Source organism: Macaca mulatta, chromosome 18 (assembly GCF_049350105.2).
Source record: "Macaca mulatta isolate MMU2019108-1 chromosome 18, T2T-MMU8v2.0, whole genome shotgun sequence".
NCBI classification, from domain to species: Eukaryota; Metazoa; Chordata; class Mammalia; order Primates; family Cercopithecidae; genus Macaca; species Macaca mulatta.
In genome coordinates this window covers 11,386,277-11,409,772 of record NC_133423.1, presented here as the reverse complement: position 1 = coordinate 11,409,772, position 23,496 = coordinate 11,386,277, and the positions used below count along the sequence as shown (strand labels likewise).

At 35.4% G+C, this 23,496-nt stretch overlaps 1 pseudogene; it reads left to right on the top strand.

Moving 5' to 3' along the window:
• The first annotated feature begins 13,391 nt into the window (after window positions 1-13,391).
• LOC703550 (s-phase kinase-associated protein 1-like) lies at window positions 13,392-14,235 on the top strand (annotated as a pseudogene).
• The last annotated feature ends 9,261 nt before the right edge of the window (window positions 14,236-23,496 follow it).

Genomic DNA, 23,496 nt, shown 5'->3' with positions numbered 1-23,496 from the left:
CTACTTCACAGTCTTTTCCAAGGTTGATTTTGTAGGATATGGCATCACAAGGAAGAGGCTCTAATTGTGTGATTTTTAATTCCCAGTGGATGATATTCTATGAAAGGATGGTTAACAAATAGCGGGTCATTACTGCAAGGACATAATCTAGTTCTTCTCGCATTTCTTCAGTGTCTGCCTCATCTTTTCTGTTTCTCTTAGGCCTGGCCCTAAAAGATAGAACTGTTTATTTATGTTTTTAATATAACTTAGAAAAGTTGCATTTTTAATTATTGTGCTATTAAATTGAAAAAATGAAGCAATAGTTGCTAAGACAGATCATTGTGAATAATTTACAGTCTACAGTTAAGAGATCCAACCAAAATATAAAACCTGGTTCAATTGGCTAATAAGGAATTACTTCACTTTTGGTTCTTTTCATTTTGTTTGAATAATATCGCAACAGATTCTAAGTTTAAAATGAGAATACTTTTAGTACAAGGAGTTGGTAGAGTTAACATCAGTTTCGTCTCTGATGGGAAGCTTACCTCTTCCCAGAATCTACTTCTAAGTCTTATTTGATGCCATTCTTTTTGGTTTTGGTTTTGTTTTGTTTTGGCTAAATACTGTATTGCGTGTCTACTTTGCATTGACCTGAATGCTCCAGCCTCTCCCTAAGGCCCTGAGTTCCAGAGTTCTCAGTTAGAAACAGCCAACACCGTGTGACATTCTTTAGTCCCTAACATATCTGTCACTTCTACAGCCATCAGATATTTTACTCCTATTGCAGCTGGAATAATGTGTTAAAGACAACACACTGACATTTCTACTCTATGCTGCTTCATCCCGAGGGGGTAGGAGATTTCTCTGCAAGACCTACCTCCCCCCACCTATATATGCTCTAGAACATACAGCACTGGTTGTTCCACTCTTAGATTCCTCCACTTTCAAGGTGCACATCACTGTATCTCCTCATTCATTCATTCACTCATCTCAAGGGGTTGAGCACAAACTTTACACAAACATCTCCTGGGTCAATGTACAATCCCACTTCCCCCTACTTTCCAAGCACTAGTCTGGAAATAGAAAAAATGAAAACTTACATCTTTGAAGATATATATTTATTAGACATTTAGTTGCCAAGAATGTGTTACCATAATTGCTGATATATCTGACAACTCTCCCAGGGCAATGACTGCCCCCTCTTTTGCAAATGTAACAGCTGTGTTTGCAGGGTCTAAGAAAGCAACATAAGTGATAATATCTAAAAATCTTTTTTCTACTTTATCTGTACAAGTTAGACTTTTTGTGTTGAAAGGAAGTAACATACTCATTTTATCTTCACTGCTACATATTTATTATAAGGATACTGTAAAAGTATGAAATAGTAAGATAAGATACCATCTTATGATCTATAAAATTCACAGGCCAACCAACAAGGGCTGACTGGAATGACCACTTGTAGTCATTAGGAAGTTACCTTTTCCCCAAGTGTTTAGGGGAAAAAATGCCTTTTGTTATGAACTGACTGTAAATCTTTCAGGACTGAGTTATCCCTTAACTCTTCAATAGCCATGGGACCCAGTGATTGTACCACCCCTTAGAGGCAGGTGTCTACTGTTTGCCAGGCCCTGTGCCTCTCTCTACTCTTTCTAACTCTCTTCCACACCACCCACCCTTTATGATCTTCCTGGTTGTCGTTATAATTTTTGACTGCATACTAACTTACCTTCCAGGCAGAATGGACCATCAACATTCTGCTTGACCCTATGTTCAGGGTGTCTTTTCCCTGGTCGCACCTGTGAACCCTGTGAATATGAGGTATACTAAAACCTTTCTTTGTAAAACATCTAAAAAAGAGTAAAGTCTTATTATTTTATGTCAGATACAAATAGGAAACTTTCTTTGAAACTACAGAATATATACCTGGTTGATGGAAAGGTTCTCAGAACCATAGGTATGTTATATGGGGTGTTTAAGGAACCATATAAATAAATACGTGCTAACTTAAGGAACTTGTGTTTTCAATGATCCCAGGCATGTAATGTTGTTATACTGTTTCCATTTAATAAGAAGATGCTTTGAAAGACATAAATTACTTTATGGGGCCAAATCAACTTTGTTGCAAGACATAATTTATTTGCCAGTTTAATATGTGGCCTGGATTGCAAAATCTCCTGGAAATCAGTGGTCAAATATTTAGACTACACTAGATTCCTACAGCAAGGAAATTCTTTGTTTCAAAATGAGAATTATTTATATACTAAAAAAAAATGTGGTTTTGCTCTAAATCCTCCAAGAGATCTTTCTTGAAATTCTCCTGCTAATTTTGTTACAGGCCTCAAATTATACCCACCTCTGCTTCAGACACTTCAAGCACTATTGAAACTATAAAGATTTCTCTTTATTGGAGTAAGCAACTTTTTAGCTATATGATGAATGAGTTGCAGAAGGTCATTCACGTGGCGTTTATAATTTGTTAAGATCCAAAAAGTTACACTGACGCTTCTACCACCTTCCAAGTGGTATGATGGTTGAGTAACAGGACTATGTTCTTCACATTAATGAGGATATGTCCCTGTGTGCCTTACATCACTGGAGGCCCAGAAATTTTAGAAATGTAATGGGTCTTCATAAGGTTTAGATTCCATCTTCTTCCATGCATAAAGGACTTGTCACTTCCTACCTGACATTATAAATGTGGCAGACAAGGACAATGTCCTAGGAGAGAGAAAATCTATCAAGTTGACAGTGGACAACTTTGGAGTACAAGACTAGGAACTTTATATAACCTTAGGGCAGAATCCTAAACTGCATTGCTGCTATTTTGGGTAAAAATGAAACAGTTTGGTTGTTTATGTGAAAAAATGATAAGAAATGGCTTCACTGTAACAATAGCCCTGTGCCAAGTGTCAGTGAAGATACGTTGCAATAATATTACATTCAATGTAGTATCTGTAAGCAGAGCTGCTCTCTGCTAGGTTTTGACATACACAGATATCCTTCAAAGGCCAAGCTGGGAAACTAGACAAAAGCTTAGAGAAATTACCATATTTGCACATCTTTCGTTGTGTGTTTACAGAGGCGAATTTAAGAAAGACTTTCCTTAGTAAGTTAAGTCAGCTTGAGTGCCAGATGATTTTTTCGTTTGGAGTGGTTGTTTGTTTGTTTTTCCTCTCTTAAAATTACATGGGGCCTGGCGCAGTGGCTCATGCCTGTAATCCCAGCACTTTGGGAGGCTGAGCAGGGTATCACCTGAGGTCAGAAGTTCAAGGCCAGCCTGGAATTTAATAGAAATTCCATCTCTACTAAAAAAACAATAAAAAATACATAAAATTAGCCAGGTATGGTTGTGTACACCTGTAGTCCCAGCTACTCCAGAGACTGAGGCAGGAGAATCCTTGGATCCCAGGAGGCAGAGTTTACAGTGAGCCAAGATTGTGCTATTGCACTCCAGCCTGGGTAACAACGGCAAGACTTCATCTCAAAAAAAAAAAAAATTATATGGAACCAGAGTTTTCTGAAAAGATAAATTTTCAAAGATATTTAAAGAAAAAAAAAAGAATCACCCATGAATACACACACCCCCAAATGTATCTACTCAGAATAGAAGTCACTATTTTGGTGAGATGGGTTATTTATGGTGATGGGTTGTAGTGGAATTACATGATGAGAGAACTATCTATAATACTATCAGGAGTTCCTCCATAAATACGTTGGTACATTTCTTTTTCTCAAGTTAAACATGACATGATATAAGTAAATGAATCACAGAAACCAATGGGAAAAACATAAATTAGTCCAAAATGGTCAAGTTAAATTGCTTATTATTCCAGAAAAACATAATCAAGTTAGACTTAATTCACTTGAGACCAAAATAAATTCCAGACGAACTAAAGAATTAAATGTAATAATTTAAATACTAACACTTTGCCACTCATTTGGTGCCTTTTGTGACATTAACATTTTAAAATACAATAATATTTCATTTTATATCATATTCATACAATTCTCGATCCATACTATACCTTGCCTACTCCCAAGTTCAGTTACAGAATTTGCAACCTACATAGAAAAATGGTCTTACCTTCAGATTAGTTTCATGTAAATACAAGTAGTCATAACCTAATCAATCTTGCCCCATTTAAGATGATCTTTTTCTAAGTACACAGAATGCAGAATGAGACAAATAATCAAACCCCATCATTTTTAAAAGGACTTTAGCTCAGAATTTAATTCCTAAAGAATTCCATTTTAAAGTTTAATATGTAAATCTATAATTAAGCAATTAATTATTCTCATTCTCAAGAACTTCTCCAAAGAAAAGAGACAATTCATGTGTAGCAACATACATTAGAGAGGTGTAACTGAAAGATTGACAGTGAAGGAAACAGGAGGGTCTAGAAGTGTCTCGGCTGGAATCGTATTGATCTCAAAACACTGATTCTGCCAATGTGAGTAGCCATTGGAACGACATGACAGATGCACTGCTGACTCCTGCATTTCTCCTGCAGAAGCCTTGCCCTGATCAAGAGGTACTCCGTTCCTATCTAGGGATGGACAGTGTAACATTTGGCTGACTAAATAAAGCCTTCTTTCTCTCTTTCCCTGTGAGAAGAGGAAGCATTTGCTTTTTAAATTTATGTAGTGTGTTTTTCTTCTGACTTTAAGAAGGTGTATAATTTGTTTTCCAATTGCAACTTTTAGTGGCTAACACTAACCATGGCAATCTTTTGGAGAATAGAGAGAAGTAGAGGAACATGTGGGAAATAAAAAAAGAAAAGTAATTATTTTAAAAAGTAACTTGTATAATTTATGCATTTATTTTCAACAAGATTTCTATGTGTGTTCCTGCTAGGGGCTTGATGCAGTGATAGGTGCAGGGAAAGGTACCACTCTCATAACATTTGCACTCTAGTGAGATTTAGTCAATAATTTTCTACAATTGTATATGATACATACATCTTAAATTTTCTATATGCAATTGGATATTTTGCTTATATTTTCCTAAATGGTGATACAATTTCACATAAATATATATTGTGATCTCTTTTTTTAATATTTTCCTGGAAAATAAAATGAATGGAGGGCTATCAACTTGCACATACTTGCAATGAACCATTCTATACGAAAGAAAACCTCCAACCCGTGTCGAAACTGAAACACATCACTAAACCACTCTCTAATCTTACGACACTGGGGCAACATTTCCCATCACGACTTACATAAAAATAGTAATACAAAATCGTCTAGAGCTACTCTTTTTGTTTTGTTTTGTTTTGTTTTTGTTTTTTGAGACGGAGTCTCGCTCTGTCGCCCAGGCTGGAGTGCAGTGGAGCGATCTCGGCTCACTGCAAGCTCCGCCTCCTGGGTTTATGCCATTCTCCTGCCTCAGCCTCCTGAGTAGCTGGGACTACAGGCGCCCGCCACCGCGCCCGGCTAATTTTTTGTATTTTTAGTAGAGACGGGGTTTCACCGTGGTCTTGATCTCCTGACCTTGTGATCCGCCCGCCTCGGCCTCCCAAAGTGCTGGGTTTACAGGCGTGAGCCACCACGCCCGGCCTAGAGCTACTCTTTGCCAGTAAAATTCTTCTAATCATTTCTGAGAGAAAATAACTCACCATCCCATGTTTGAACTTCTTGTCACTAGGTTAGAAGCCCATTTTTCTATCTATTTCTTGTCTGTGCCTATCTTGTAACAGCTCACCTTAACAATTAAACTCTCTGATGTGGAACACAACTAAATTCATTTTAGAAAATCGAAGTGCAGCTTCATCACTTGAATTTTCCTTATTCATTATGACATTAATATCTTCAAATTCTTTCATAAGGCTAGGTAAGCTTCACCTCTATGCAGCCTGAAGTTCTGCAGTTGGCCCTTATCAAAATGTCTTTAAAGTTGTTTTCTCACTCTTTTCTTTACTATTTCATTATTGACTGACAGATTTGATCTCCCTATGTCATGCCAAATGTCTTTGCACTCTGTAATTCCCCGACAATATAATTTTAAACTATCACTTATGTTTTCCAAAGCAGTTTGCCTAGACTATAAGTCCTCAATTTTATGTGTTTCTCATCTCTTGCAATTCTTCAGGGCATGGCTGCATGGCTGGATTTTCCAATGATAATCTGCAATGATGAAACTAGAGAAAGTAACATCTGAAAATAAAGGATGTTGCACAAAAGCCAAGTGTTTACAATAAAAAAGATTTATAAGCCAAGATAAAATATTGCTTTGTATATTTACTAAGGTTTTCTTAGTTACTTTCTGATAACAGGAGATAACTACTTTCAGCCACCCTATTTTAAGCAGTCATTTTCAAGCATGGTGTTTCTTCAGTGTCTATGTGGCAGGTAAATCAGACAACTGTAGACATCATTTTGGCCATTACAACACCCAAATTAACTCTGCTTAGATGGCCAAGTTGATTAAAAACCTGACTGCAGTCTTTTCACACCAACAACATAGACATTGTGTGTGACACAATATGAGCCTGAGTGTGAAAGACCACATAATTTTTAAAAATTATATTTATATATAAGAATATATAATAAAATTATATATGTACACACATACACAAACCAAGCAGGATTTGCCAGAGACCACCTCCAAAAAAGAATACAATCTCTAAGAAGTAAATTTAACTCTATGTAAAATGTGTTAAATAAAAAAGCTGAAAGGGATAGATAAGGAAAGAAATGACCTATGTAATGTTTTGAAACAGGACCTTGATAGATAGTGTAAGGCTAAAGACAACAGGAGCTTTGCAAAAATGCTGAAAGCTAATTAGTAAATATATCTTATGTGTATATAAGAATTCAAAATATAATTTAATGGTGGGAGAAATAAGTTACAAACAAGCAAAGAGGAAAACCAGAAAGATATCTGCGGTATTACATTGAAATAAGATGCATCAATATGAATTCATAGTGATAGATGATAGAGAGAGAGAGAGAGAGAGATTAATAGAATGGATAGATTGATAGATATATAATACACACATATGTAAACTAGCTCACACTCACATATTTCCTTGCTTACTCTACTGAAATGCCTAGAAGCAGTAACACCTGGGTAGTAAATTGATGGATGTCTAGGACAGGCACTGATCTTTAGCTCAAGTAACTTTTCTGACAGTGGTATGAAATTAGAAATCAATAAACTAGAATTTTTGAGAATTCAAAAATACATGGCAATTTAACTGCATTTTCCTTAGCAACCAATGGTTCAAAATAAGAAATTCAAAGGGAAGTTTAAAAATATATTGAGACAAATGAAAATGGACACACAACATACAAAAAACCTTTGGGGTGCAGCAAAAGCAATTATGAAAGGGAATTTTATAGCAATAAACAGCTACATCAAAAAAGCAAAAAAATCTCAAATAACCTAGTATGATACCTCTAGAAACTAGCAAAAAAAGTAAACCCAAATATCATAGAAAAAAAGTAAATAAAGATCAGAGCAGAAATAAATTAACTAGAGACTAGAACAAAAATAAAAAAGATCAGCAGAATTAGAATTGGGTTTCTGAAAAGATAATCAAGATTGACAAACCTTAAGCTAGACTAAGAAAAAAACATAGAAGACTCAAATAAATAGAATCAGAAATGAAAGAGGAGACATCACAAATGACACCGCAGAAATACAAAGGATCGTTAGAGACTACTGTGAACAATTATGCAACAACAAATTGGATACTCTAGAAGAAATAGAAAAATTTCTAGAAACATACAACCTATCAAATTGAATTATGAGGAAATAGAGAATCTGAACACACTAATAATAAGTAAGGAGAATGAGTATATAAGAAAAAGTCTCCCAAAAAAGAAAAGCCTGGGACCTGATCCCTTCACTGTGACACTATACCAAACATTAAAGAAGAACTAGGCCAGCCACAGTGGCTCATGCCTGTAATCCCAGCACTTTGGGAGGCTGGCGTGGTGGATCACAAGGCCAAGAGTTCAAGACCAGCCTGGCCAAGATGGTGAAACCCCGTCTTTATTAAAAAAATACCAAAAAAAAAAAATAGCTGGGTGTGGTGGCGGGCACCTGTAATCCCAGCTACTCAGGAGGCCGAGGCAAATAATTGCTTGAATATGGGAGGTGGAGGTTGCAGTGAGCTGAGATCACGCCACTGCACTCCAGCCTGGGTGACAGAGACTCCCTGTCAAAAGAAATGAATAAATAAAAATTTTAAAAAAGGAAGAACTAATCCCAATCCAAAAATTGAAGAGGCAGAGGCAACGCTTCCAAACTTGTTTTATGAGGCTGTCGTTACCCTGATACCAAAGCCAGGAAAGTATACATAAGAAAAGAAAATTATGGGCCGATATCCCTGATGAACACAGATGGAAAAGTCCTCCACAAAATACTAGCAAACCAAGTTCAATATCACATTAAAGAATCATTCACCATTACCAAGTAGAATTTATTCCAAAGATGTGTTGATTGTTCAATACAAACAAATTTTAAAATGAGATACACCACATTAACAGAATTCAGGACAAAAATTGTATAATTATCTCATAGATGCAGAAAAAGCACTTGAAAAAATTCCATGTCCTTTTATGATAAAAACTCCCAACAAATTAGATATAGGAGGAATTTAAAACAATAAAGGCTACATATGACAAATCTACAGCTAATGTCATAGTCAATGTGTAAAAGTTATATATTTTTCCTCTCTCTCTATGATCAGGAACAAGACAAGAATGCCTACTCTTACCACTTTTATTCAACATAGTACTGAAGTCCTAGCCACACCAAGTAGGCGAGAGAAATAAAAGGAATCCAAATTGGAAAGGAAGAAGTTAAGTTGTCCTTGTTTCTAGACCATATAACTTATATTGAGAAAACCTTAAAGACACCAACAAAATACTTTTAGAACTAATAAACAAATTCAGCAAAGTTGTAGGATACAAAATCAACATAAAAACAATTAGTAGCATTTTTATAAAATAACAACAAAGTATGTGCCCCCCCGAAAAAATCAAGAAAATAATAACATTTACAACAGCTACACAAAATACATAGGAATAAATACAAATAAGGAGGTGAAAGACATGAACTCTGAAACAATAAAATATTTATGAAAGAAGTTGAATATGCAAAATATTCCATGATCATGAATTGAAAAAAAAATGATTTAAATGTTCAGACTTCCCAGTGCAATCTACAGATTCAATATAATCCCTATCAAAATATCAATGACATTATTCACAGAAATAGAAAAAAGAAATCCTAAAATTTGCATAGAACCAGAAAAGACCCTGAATATCCAAAACAAACTTAAACAAAAAGAACTAAGCTGGATGTATCAGACAATCTGACGTCTAAATATACTACAAATCTACAGTAATCAAAACAGTATGGTACTAGCATAAAACCAGACATATAGATCAATGGAACAGAATAGAGAGCCCAGAGATAAAGCCACACATTTACAGTTAATTGATTTTTGACAAAAGTGCCAAGAACATACAGTGGGGAAAGGACAGTATCTCTAATAAACAGTGTTGACACAACCAAATATCCACATAAAGAAAAATATAATTATACCTTATTTCACACCATATAAAAAAATCAACTCATAATGGATTAAAGACTTACATGTATGACCTGAAACTGTAAAAACTACTCTAAGAATATAGGAAACAAAACTCTACAGCATTGGTCTGGGCAATAAATTTTTTGATAAAACCACAAAAGCATTGGCAGAAAAAAAAAATATATATATATATATGGGATTTTATCAACCTAAAAAGCTTATGCACAGCCAAGAAAATAACCAACAAGGTGTAGAGGCAACCTACAGAATAGGAGACAATACTTACAAACTGTATATCTGAAATTAATATCTGAAATATATTAGAAATTTAAATGACTCGATAGTAAGAATACAAATAACCTAATTAAAAACAGGCAAATGAACTGAATAGACATTTTTCACAAAAAGTATACAAATAAGCAACAGGAGAAAAAATGCTTAATATATGTTAATTATCAGAGAAATGCAAATAAAAACCACAATGAGATATCACCTCAAACCTATTAGAATGTTTACTATCCAAAAGACAAAATAGCAAGTGTTGGAGAGACGTGGAGAAGAGGGAGCCCTTGCTCACAGTTGCTGGGAATGTACAGACATTATGGAAAACAGTATTGAGGTTACTAAAAAAGTTAAAAATTGGACTGCTGTGTGATCCAGCAATCCCACTACTGGGTATATATTAAAGGAAAAGGAAATTAGTATGTCAAAGAGATACTAATATCTGCACTCCCATCTTCACTGCTGCATTATTTACAATAGCCAAAATATAGTATAAACCTAAGTGTCTGCCAACAGAAAATGAATTTTTTAAAAATGTAGTATATATAAACAACAGAATACTATTCAACCTGTACAAGAATAACAACATAATCATGTATTTTAAAATAAATAATGTAACTGTTTGTAACTCAAAGGATAGATGCCTGAGGGGATAGATACCCCATTCTCCATGACGTGCTTATTTTACATTGCATGCCTGTATCAAAACATCTCATGCACATCATAAATATATATACCTACCATGTACCCACACAATTTTTAAAAATAATTTTTATAAAACAGTGAAAAAAGAAGGAAGTCCTGTTATTTGTGGCAATATGCATGAATCTGGAGGACATTATATTATGTGAAATAAGCCCCACATAGAAAGACAAATACCATTTGATCTCACTTACATGTGCAATCTAAAAAAGATGAAATCATAGACGTAGATAATATAATGGTACCAGGATCTGGAAGGTGTGAGGAGGGAGATATTGGTCAAATTATACAAAATTTTACTTCTATAAGAGGAGTAATTCAAGAGAAATGTATTGTATTCTTGAACATTGCTAAGTTGCTAAGTGAATAGATTTTAAGTCTTTTCACCACAAAAAATGAGAAGTATGTGAGGTAATGCATCTGTTAACTAGGTTAATTTAGCCATTCCATGAAGTATACATATTTCAAAATATCATGTTGTACACAATAAATACATACAATTTTAATTTGTATTTAAAACTAATTAAAAATACATAAATGTATAAAGAGAAAAATTTCCAAACAGGAAATAAAAGGAAACTGGTGATCCCAATGGGAAATGTGTACAGCATATGACTGACTTCGCAGAATTATCTGTCTACTGTTGTCAGAAATTTTATTTACTTCACGCATATTTTGTTTACCTGTATGGAGGTGACACTCTTAATTTAGCTATATATATATATACACATATATATGTGTGTGTGTACTTTAACACTTCATTGTCATATCTAAGTAAATATAAATTTGAGTAATATAATCAGATAAAATTCAAGTGATTTTTAATAAAACAATTTTCAACATGTGATTTCTCACAGAATTTTGTGTCACGTACATTTTATCTATAATTATAAATAGTTTATATGTCTCATAATAAAGAAACTTTAGAGGCATAAATGACAGTCATGACAACTTTATATCAAGGATGGGCATGTGAATGGATGAAAAGCCATATGGAACTATAGACATTTTAATCTTCATAAGTTTCTTCTAAATACAGAATTTGATAGTATTTAGATGCATTTTTTTTACTAAAATAAGAAACAGTGCCCAGACTCAAGACATTTTCAGTAAAATAACATGTAAAGTAATAATTTTGTAAGTATGGGTTATAATTGAGAGGTCACTATGAAGACGTAGAGAGTCTAGGAGAAAGGGAACTATACAACTAATGTGTCTATTGGTGTCCTAGACGCAGAAAAAGTGCTTTTTGTTTGTTTTATTGACTTACTCATTTTTTCTTAATGTGCTAATTCTTTCATTTTGTTCACCTCCGAATGTTCTCCATTAGGTTAAAGAAAAAGTCCTCATAGAGTAAAATAGTTCTCTGTGATTCCTCAAGCTCCTTTTGAGGCAGGAGAATAGGCCCTGGAGACAGGGAACCTAAGACCAATTCAGGCTAACTTCCTAGAACTAAATCAAAAGGAAAACCTCAACTTCCCAAGCCCAAGTAACAAAAGGACCAGAGGCTACTCCATTTGCAATCCCCCCTGATTTTTTCTGCTGTAGCAGAAGAAAAATTGAAAGATCCTCTGATTGGTCCCCTCCCCTCCCACAACCAATCAGCCTGGTCATAAGCCAAGTCTTCATTGGCATAGGAGTACAACTTTGTAACTTCACTTCAACCTCTGATTGGTCACTTTCCACAACTAATCAGACTGATCGCAGGCCACTACTTCATTTACACAGGGTATACACAAAGTAAGCAATGGGAAACCTCTAGGGTGTATTTAAACTCCAGAAAATTCTGTAACCAGCACTCTTGAGCCTATTGCTCAGTTAGCTCCCGCTCTGTGGAGTGTACTTTCGTTTCAATAAATCTGTGCTTTCTTTTTGTTGCTTTGTTTGTGTGTTTTGTCTTATTTGTTCTTCAAAACGCCAAGAACTTGGACTCCCTCCCAGTAACACTTTCACATAAGAAGAACTTCATTGTTTCTAGTCACAAAAACTGACTCAGGTGAATATTTCCGATTCCAGTTATTCATAAATCTTCCAACTCCATTCGAAGTTAACCACATTCCAGTCCTGTTTTGCTATGAGCCAATCATGGTAAAGGCCTGAAGCTCTTCTCTCTTTCCCCACCTGATGCTTCCATTCTGCCTCGCTGACTGTGGTTTCTGAACCCTCTGGATTTCAGGTTGTAAGGAATGAGAGCAGCACTCTTGCTTATCCCCTTCTTGTGTTTGGCAGTTCTTTACAGCTGTCCCTTTCTCTGCTGAGCCGGTTTGCTGGGGAGCTGGAAATCTGCACACTTCTTCCCTCTGTCACTCTTTTGTGGTGGAGGATGGAAGATTCTGGCAGTACATGTTCAGGTGCTGCTGCTTCCCCTTCTGTTTCTCTTTCTCATGTCTATTGCACTTCTCATTGCTCTCTCAGATGCCATCCTAGACAGGATCTATGGCAACTCCACGCTGGCTTCCCCTCCCTCAATGCCCATGGGAGGCACTCACAGGACCTTTGACTCGACATAGTCAGAAACTGCACACCTGTAACGTCTCTCCTTTTCCCGTGATCACATTAGTCAGCCAACGTATGTGTCTGTTTCTCAGGTGTGAGTTGAATATTGGTTGATTACGTTTTGGAAACTCTAGGAAACAAGTATCAAACTATGTAGGTTGTCCCATTGAAGCTCTTTCCATGGTTAGCCTTTCCATCCTCTTTGGTAAGTCGACACATTTGTAAGTTTTACTAAGACTTAACAAGAGGTCTTGAATCTCCCTTTGAAATGTAGAATCTATATTCTGGGTCTCATTTGAAAATGAAGACTAAAATAACTCCATTTTAGTTGCTTTCCAGATGAAAATGTATTTATTTAAGTTATATATTAAGAAGTTTTTGGTAGTGGCTTCGTCCTCCGCTTTTCTGTTCCTCCGCTGACGTCTCCTAGCTCTCGTCAGCCTCCCGCCGGCAGTCTCCTTAACACCGAACACCATGCCTTCAATTAAGTTGCAGAGTTCTGATGGAGAGATATTTGAAGTTGATGTGGAAATTGCCAAACAATCTGTGACTATTAAGACCATGTTGGAAGATTTGGGAATGGATGATGAAGGAGATGATGACCCAGTTCCTCTACCAAATGTGAATGCAGCAATATTAAAAAAGGTCATTCAGTGGTGCACCCACCACAAGGATGACCCTCCTCCTCCTGAAGATGATGAGAACAAAGAAAAGCGAACAGACGATATCCCTGTTTGGGACCAAGAATTCCTGAAAGTTGACCAAGGAACACTTTTTGAACTCATTCTGGCTGCAAACTACTTAGACATCAAAGGTTTGCTTGATGTTACATGCAAGACTGTTGCCAATATGATCAAGGGGAAGACTCCTGAGGAGATTCGCAAGACCTTCAATATCAAAAATGAGTTTACTGAAGAGGAGGAAGCCCAGGTACGCAAAGAGAACCAGTGGTGTGAAGAGAAGTGAAATGTTGTGCCTGACACTATAACACTGTAAGGATTGTTCCAAATACTAGTTGCACTGCTCTGTTTATAATTGTTAATATTAGACAAACAGTAGACAAATGCAGCAGCAAGTCAATTGTATTAGCAGAATATTGTCCTCATTGCATGTGTAGTTTGAGTATAGATTCCAAACCTATGGCTGAGTTTCTTCTAGTATGATCGAAAGTTTCTTTTTTCTTTGCTCGGAATAAAACTGAACTGTGGGTTCTCTATAAGTGGCATTTTGGGCTTTCCCTCTTTTTTGTAAAGAAATTTCTGCCTAGTTTATTGTCCAGTTAACTTTAGTGACCTTTTGAAAGTTGGCATTGTAAATAAAACAAGTTGCAAAAAAGTTTTTCGGAATAGAATTAACAAAATATTCTCTTTATTCATGAGTTGGAAACTGGAAAAAGGCTTCTTGAGGTAAATGTTCTGAGTGGAATTACGAGGATGTCTTCCAGCCTCCTGCAGTCAAGGAGTACCACTGTATTGATTAGCCTGTATGTAGCAGGGCTCCCTTCATTGCATCTGAGGACTTGTTTTCTTTTTCTTTAATTTTATTTTTAATCCTCTTAGTTTCAAATATATTGCCTAGAGACTCAGTTACTACCTAGTTTGTGGGTTTTTGGGAGAAATGTAACTGGACAGTTTGTTAGCTTTTCAATTAAAAAAGACACTTAACCCATGTGGGATGTCATCTTTTTATAATTAGTGTTCCCATGTGTGGAAAATTATTCACACTACTTGCATGTAAAAAATAATTTAACTTTTATCATTAAAATATGTGGTAAAACCCCCCAAAAAAAAAAAAAAAGAAGTTTTTTTTTTTCCTCCTCTGGCAGTGTTTGCTGAGCACTTGAGTACCCTAAAACTAAGAAATTGAAGAAAGAGACTATATCCTGTGTTGTAGAATTTGTAAAGGTAAGTGATCAGGCAAAAACTGACCTATCATCTAAATTCTGTAAGAAAATATGGTAGCTAAAAACGTCAAAATTGTAAAGTTTTCTATTTCTGTCTTAAAAGGATGATGATTTGTTTTATCATTATGACTCATACTAGCCAACTATAATTAATGAAGCACTTGGACATAACTAAATTGTAAACAACTTTTTCCTTCTCTCTTTCCAGTCTCAAGGCTATAAATGATTCTTTTGCCTTTTAGAATCAGTTTTTACAACTTTACTTCAGATAGTGCATAGATTTTTTTTTTTTTTTGGCATAGTGAAAACTGCAATTAATATTAAATAGAAATAACTTCTAATGTAACAGTAAATTTATTAAAGACCCCAAAAATTAGTTTATATTAAAGTTTGTAGGCAATGGAAAACAACAAAGAAAAATACTAAGTAATATGAGGATTTAGGGATATAATATCACTTATTCCGGCACTTTTTCTAGGCAGTGAATCATTGCTGCCAACGAGCACTATAGAAATTGAAAATGTGAAAAATGGCAAAACATTATAGAAGAGAATCATGAGGTTAAGTGAACTGGCAAATCTAAAGTGAAATCACCTCAATCTAAATGACAGACACAACTTTGCAAAAATGTGAACATTAATTCTGAACAAGTACTGTTCATCAAGTACAGTTTTTATGACTTGCATTGTAAAACTACTTGCTTTCATGAATTAATTTTGAATATTTGCATTATTCTATCATAAAGCACTTAGCATTTCCCCCCCACCATGTACTTTTCCCTGCAAATATCAAAAGGTATATTGTTCTAGTTTATAATACGATAGACGGTGACAAGTAACAGAAAACATTTTTTATTGGTTGAGTGCCATTTTAAAAATATCTCAACATGCTCTGATTAAATCTCACAATAACATTGATATTGAAGTACTACAACAAGGAATTTCATTATAAACTTCATATTTTTGCAAAGATATGATACTTTGAAACTGCTTGTTTTCCCAGGGTCAAGGACGTTTCAAGTCCTGAAAATGATGTGCTGAGTAACAGGAACAACAGAGCTGGACTCAGAAGGGCACAGAATATGCTGCTGCCTAGGTGATGGGATTTCAGAAAATTAGATCCATGCTTCTAAAATATGCCTTCCTGACTTGCTCAATGATCGCTGAAATTCTTTCCAACATAGCTAAATCCTTTCATCCCAGAGTTAATTGAAAATCTTAAACTGCAGGTAACTATGGTAGTTTAAAGAAGTGATATTGCATTTTTTCTTTGGTTCAGATTTCAGCACAGGAGGAAGCTAGTGAGAGCATGAGCATCCTGAACACTTTGATGGAAAATCGAGTTTTCATGGTAAAGTAAAATAATTCAGAAAGAGACTCTGAGGTACTGATCTGGGATATTTTGCATATTTGTAGTGGAACTTTCCTTTCTGTTGTCATAAGTGATTGAAGAATGGCTAAAAGCATGATATGGAGATGGGCATTAGACCACAGAGACTATTAATGGCAGTTGTGGATATGGTAAATGAAGTGCAAACATATATTCTTACTTGTAGAAGTTAGACAATTCATAGAATTATGTCTTTATCATCATCAGTGTTATTATACAGCATTTATCCATCTTTTAGGAGGTGCCATGAATGGCATTAGGGACACTAAGGACAAAAAATGAACAATATTCTTAGAGTAATCTCAGAAATGAGAATTTTTAAAGTGACATTTAGGATAACAATGACCCTTTGTTCTCTCCTTGATTACCTCTTCTTTGTCTAAACCCATCTTTACTACATTCAACTAAATTTCAATATATAGCTATTTTTTGAGTAATAAATAAGTAAATCTGTATGAGATGAAAATGAGTGAGTTAAACCTATCTCTACTGTCAGCAATTCCCAGACTATTTGGGCAAATGGTTGTCACAAACAGATGGCTAACTGCTTACCTACCACAATTGCAAAGGAGAAAGTAGAGACAGAGGAAGTGCTTATAAAAAGGTTCACATTGATTATTCCTGAAATATGATTAGGAACAAAGTTCTGTGGGCATTTTGAAGAGGAAGAGATTATCCAGCATATTAACATGTTGATGTGATGAAACAGCAATATATTGCAATGGACATGCCCTCCCTGAAAGTAAATCTACATACATTCTTTCAAGTCTCCAGGCTATGCCAGGCAGAAAATGTTTATTACTTACCAAAGAGAAAGCTAAAAAATAATTTGAAGACAAATTCCTCTGCGTTTAAAAAACATATTTAAGTTGAACGAGAAGCACATAACAAATTTGAAACCTTTGGGATGTTTTTTAGCAATCTGTCAGCAAATAAAGTTTTCTCTTTGTTTTGTAATTCATGGATGTTTGAATTAGTGTTTCATCCCTGAGAAATCAAGAAGCTCAAAACTGTTATCAATTGAAAACAAAAAAACAAATACATGATGCTGAAAGTTTGATTTCATGAATTACATGATTTTTCTTTAGATATTTTAGTGGTATCAACCTCAATAACAGGGAGAAATTTTCCAAAGATATTGAATTTATTTGGGAGTCACAGGGGATTAGCAAATCTGGGGTATGTAGGCTGTAGGGACCACACACATATTCAAAGAGGTTGCAAAAAGGGAAGAGATGATCTCACCCCTCCACTCCAGCCTGGGTGACACAGCAAGACTGCCTCTGAAAATAAAATAAAATAAAAATAAAAAAGGCCAAAGGAGAAGTGCACATAAGTTGTTTTGTGACAAAAAGAACATGGGTTACAGGGGTTTATCACAGGAGTTGATGCCAGTTCGTTAGTAGAGACAGTGTCAAGCAGTGGCTCTTAAGCATCCGGCTAGCTGTCCTTGTGACTCCTGTAGCAAGCTACAGTTTGAAAAGTCCTTGGCAAAAGTTGTTGTCACAGGCACATAAGAGCTCTTCAGAGAGGCTACCGTAGGCATGTGTGTGAGAGCCCTCCCTTCTTAACCTTCTGGATTTATTTATTTATTTATTTATTTATTTATTTATTTATTTATTATTTTGGGTCTAACACAAGTGATTCTGTTTTGCTTCTGACAGCTTTCACATTTCCCCCCCTTTTCATCGGGGTCTTTTTCCAAAAGCATCTCTGGTCAGTCATCCTGCAGTTAGGTTGTAATTGTTCCTCTGTGCCAAGATGGACCTGTCCCAGCTGTTGGCTAGAGGGAAGTGCTTGGAGACTAGGAGTCAGTGTCAAAATCCCTTTAGCCACATTGGAGCAACAAGGAGGTTTGGAAGGAGTGGCTTTTGGGCTAAGTCTGTTTGGAGTCCATTAAGTTCAATTTTGTTTGTACTGTAGGTGTTGACTAGCATCTCAAAGTCCTGAGCTAACACTATTCTGTGAGGAGCATTGTTTCAGCAGAGATCATACAGGCAACTGGTACAAAGTTTAAAGAGGATAATGTAAAAGAAAACCAACAGGATCATAACAAATGCAATTTGCACAATGGTTCTGCATCAAGAGCCCAAGCCTAAAGGCAATGAACTAAACAAATTAGGCCATGGGGAACTGATTGAGAGTTGTGGTCATTGAGCCTGTTCTGTAATGCAGCTGCATTAACAATCTTATAATTTAGTATTCCATAACCGGGTTAAACTAAAGCAGATAGTGTTATACAAAGAGAGCATTAGTACAATTTGAACTTAAAGTTGCATTGGGGGTGTTGCCAAAGTTACCCACTAGTTGTACTGAAGGATTTATTAAATCAGGTGTTGTCAAATTATCCACAGTAGCTGCTGCCTGTGAAATTTTACTATACCTACAACTACGCCTGTGAAATTTTACTACCACCTTATGTCAAGTGAAAATGTAAGCATTAAGAAAGGTAATAGTTTTATTATAATATGGTGTCTGTTTTTATGTTTTTCTTTTTTAACTCATTTTAGGTTCAGGGGTACATGTGAAGGTTTGTTACATAGATAAACGTGTGTCGAGGGTGTTTGTTTACAAATTATTTCATCATCTAGGTATTAAGTTCAGTACCCAATAGTTCTCTTTTCTGCTTCTCTCCCTCCTCCCACCCTCCACCCTCAAGTAGACCCCAGTGTCTGTTGTTTCCTTCTTTGTGTTCATATGTTCTTATCATTTAGCTCCCACTTATAGGTAAGAATATCTGGTATTTGGTTTTCTGTTTCTGCATTAGTTTGTTAAGAATAATAGCCTCCAGCTCCATCCATGTTCCCGCAAAAGACATGATCTCATTCTTTTCTATGGCTACATAGTATTCCATGATGTATATACACCACATTTTCTTTATCCACTGTGTCATGATTGGCCTATTCATGATATGCAGTCTTGTTCCAGCATCTTGGAGAACGTTGCCCACAGCATGAAGTTCTGAACGTCTTGTCCTGGTTTGCAGTTGAAAAGTCTCTGGATGTGGTATCAGGTGATCTGTTGAACTTTCTGTGTGGCCCCTACATGAGGCACAAGATGTGTTCCTTAAAATTCATGCCGTTTCTGCTTATGAGGTCTCAGGAAGAGAGCAGTTATTTTTCTTAGTTGGAGAGTTGCAGCCAGACACTGGAGGAAACTATGGGAATTCATGATCTAGTCCAGTCTACAGGCAGATAGTAAAAACCTGCAACAATACACGAGGTTACAATCTAATAACAGCTGTTTTATAGCTTTTCCTTAGAAACATCATTTTTTTCTCCATAGTCATCCTGATTTCTACCAGAGGTAATAAAAGAAAGACAGATTTTTTGTAAAGTAAATAGAGTTTTTTAGATTTGACCTGATCATTTACGTAAGTGCAAGGAGACTAGTAACTGACCACATAAGAATCTCAGATGGAACTTTTAAAAATATGCAGGGCTAGAAATTCAAATCAAAGTAGACTTCAGACTTTGTCGGCAGTATCTATAAATAATTTAAAATATGGCCTCCCATTCAAAGCCTTGGTAATACAACTAATGTTTCCAATTGTATCCTACTATAAAGAGAACAAATTCTTATTGAACTTATAGCTTAAGATAAAATTTATTTTATAAATCTGAAAAACAAAACATTTAATTAAAGAACCAATAATGTTATACCGTAAAAGTTATATAAACAGTATCTTTATCAGATATTAAATCTCACATAAGTTTTGTTTTAATTGATTTGATTAGTAGTTTCATGAATTCATTAGTTTCTTCATGAGAGTTTTGAAAGCGTTTACTTAGTTCATTAATATCTTAATTTGTACCAAATCAAGTGTTCAAATTATTTTTTGAAAATTTAATGTGTATGAAATTTTTAAAATACATATATTTTAAAGTCTTCATTTGTATATCAGTTTTAGATTTGCAGAGAAATCAAATGGATATTGCATTCAGTTTCCTATTATTAACATCTTCTTGGTTAGTATGGTACATTTGTTACAATTAACCAAGTAATACTGATGCATTATTATTAACTAAAGTCCATGTTTTATTCAGATGTCTTTCGTTTTTACCCAGTGATCTTCTTCTGTTCCAGTATTTCATCCAGTATGCATTACATTTAGTCCTCATGGCTCCTTAGGCTCCTCTTGGCTGTGACAGTTTCTCAAGCTTTCTTGGTTGTGATCATTTTGACAGCTATGAGGAGTACTGGTCAGGTGTTTTGTAGGCTGCCCTTTTATTGGAACTTGTCTGAGATTTTGCTCAGGATTAGACTAGGGTTACCTATTTTGGGAGGAAGACCACATGGGTAAAATGCCATTTTCATCACATCATATCAAGGGTACATACTATTCGCATGATTTGTCATTGTTGGTGTTGACCTTGACCACATGGTCAACGCAGTGTTTGTCAGATTTCTCCACTGTAAAGTTATTGTTCCCCTGGCCCTGCCTTGCTGAACTCTTTGGAAGGAAATCACTATTCCCAGCACGTACTTAAGAAAAGAGAAGTTATGCTCCTTCTTAAGGGATTAGAGTATCTACATAAAGTATTTGAAATTCTTCTAAATGGGAAATTAATAACCTCCTCCTTTTTTAATTTATGTATTCAACCATTTATTTATATTAATATGGCTTATGGATACCTATTTTGTATTTCATGGTATAAGCTAATAATATTTTATTTTGTCACTCCAACTGTTCAAATAACTTTTATGAGAAGAGGATAATATTATTTAACATATTTTAATTTAATTATCAGTAATGATGTGATACAAAGCTACATCTGAGAGAGTCAGGTGTTACATAAAATTATTTCAATTAGATAAATTAGATTAGATATTCTGAAGGTATAAGCCCATCTTTAGTTATATTATTTATAATTACAAATGTACTATTTTAAAGTCACAGAAAAACGCACTTCCCAAACAATGGCAAAGATAGAATATTTATTCAAGGTCACCTATGTGAGTAATAACATATCAGTTTCTATATCCCTTATAATTTGACAACTAAATTGATGTAACTAAAGAAGTATTCTTATATTTAAACTAAAACACAGAATATTGAACAAACAATAACAGAATAATTGCTTTTAGAACTCAAAATTCTCTGTAGGCATATTTTGAAGGATTCGAATGAAATAAAATGAAATTATTCTTACCACGGTGATATCCAGGGTCTATGCCCTTGTTCAGGAATAGTTTGAGTATATAAATATATGGGTTATTGTTAGCAGAAATGCATTTCTCTCTTTGCCTTATCTCATTGGTCAAATGTATGATTTAACATTCAGTACAGCTGTGTAAAGAGGGATTAAATTCTCAATGCTTAATTACTTTAGCTAGTTTCCATCTGTTAGTTGATTTCAGGCCTTTTCTCCAATATTAAACTGAAAAGAAATTCTGCAAGCAAGCCTTTGGCATGACAGACATTTTTTGCTAACAATTCAACAGATTTAACGTTCACCTTCAAATTCACAGAATGGGAGCCCTGGCTGCTATGGTTTGACCAAGCAAGTCTCTCAGAAGTTACTGTGTTGGAAACTTAGTCTCCAAACTCATATGTTAATGGTATTTGGAGGTGGGGCCTTTGAAAGATAATTACGATTAAATGAGGTTATATGGGTGGGCCCTCTCCCATGATGGCATTAGTGACTTTATGAGAAGAGACAGAGAGTTTAGCTATCTGGCTTGCTTTGTCTCATCACGTGATGCCCTCAGCCATGTTATGATGCAGCAAGAAGACCCTCACCAAATGCCAGTACCATGATCTTGGATTTCCCAGCCTCCATTACTATGAGATAAATCAATCTCTATTCTATATAAATTACCCAGTCTTTGGCATTCAGTTATAGCAGCAGAGAACAAACCAAGATATTGGCCTTATGTGACCTCCAAGAATATGAAAGTGGCTTGATTTCTGTACTCTTCATATCCTTTCCACAATTGCAAACTTAACGTTTAAGAGTGTAATGTTAAATTAATTTTTATGTCACATCTTTGTACAAGTAAAATAGAATTTTTAGGAATGGTTTATTCAAAACAGAAGCAAATTGAGGTCTGACAAAACCCATATTGTGAAAATCTAACAGCAATTTGATGAAATGGCACATATGTGCTTGCTGCCTGCCCCTCTGCAAAGGTCAACCAGAGCAATGGAAATGAGTTGGATGGAAAAGCCACTGGAAATACAAAAATGTACATCAAGTGGGCAAAAATCTTGATATTTTTAACACACTGAGTCAAGGCCCAAATCTAATAGGTGATAAGATTAATTAAAAGAAAGCATTTCCATGAAATTTAAGGCTAGCTCAGTGGTATAAATTTTTACATTGAACAAGTTAGAGAGCAAATCAAATACAACATTTAGTTTATCTCATTACTTTCAATTAGGAATGCTTATGGCCTCAGTTAATCTTTTCAAAAGACATGGAGAATATTGAAGTGTCCCCTTCAAAGAGATTTCTCACTGTTTCTCAATGACCTATTCCAGTGTTTAACAATTCTTAGGCAAGTAAGAATTTTATTGGTTTGGGGCAAAGATCACTGAACAATCTGAAAGCAAACAGTAGATACAATATAATCTTTCAAAACAATTATAAGGCTAAGAACCAAAAAAAACAGAGAGAATGCTTTTCTTATTATAGAAGTAATCATTTCTCCAAGCTAATCAGTTCCTGGTATATAAGGTGTCATTCGCTCAAAATTACAGTCCCTGTGGTGTTATACCCCTTCACCAGTTCCCATCCTTGCACCCCCACTAACACAGACACACTTTCGCCATATTCGTGGGATCCCTGTTGGTGGTTACAAACCCATTTGCTGCTGGTGGATGCTGTCATCAGCATCAAATCTGACAGTTTTCATCCATTACTACTGCGGGCCCAGAGGGTGTGTGACCTGGCATCCGGTCCCTCACAGCTGGCTGCCTGTGACCTGCCAGACAAGGCAGGTATTGACACCTAATTCTGCCTCTACTTGGTGGACCCTGCTGTAGAGGCATCACCTCAGATGCCTAGAGATGGACCAAAGAGGATCTAGTAGGTGCCAGTTTGCCCAAGGCTCCTCAGCCCCGTAATTATATTAAACATATTTCATACCCAGGAAGTCTGAATCAAATTGAAAAGCTAAATAAGATTGTGTGTAAAATTTTAATGTAAATTTTATAAAGGAAATAAAAGACCAATATCTATATACTTTAGA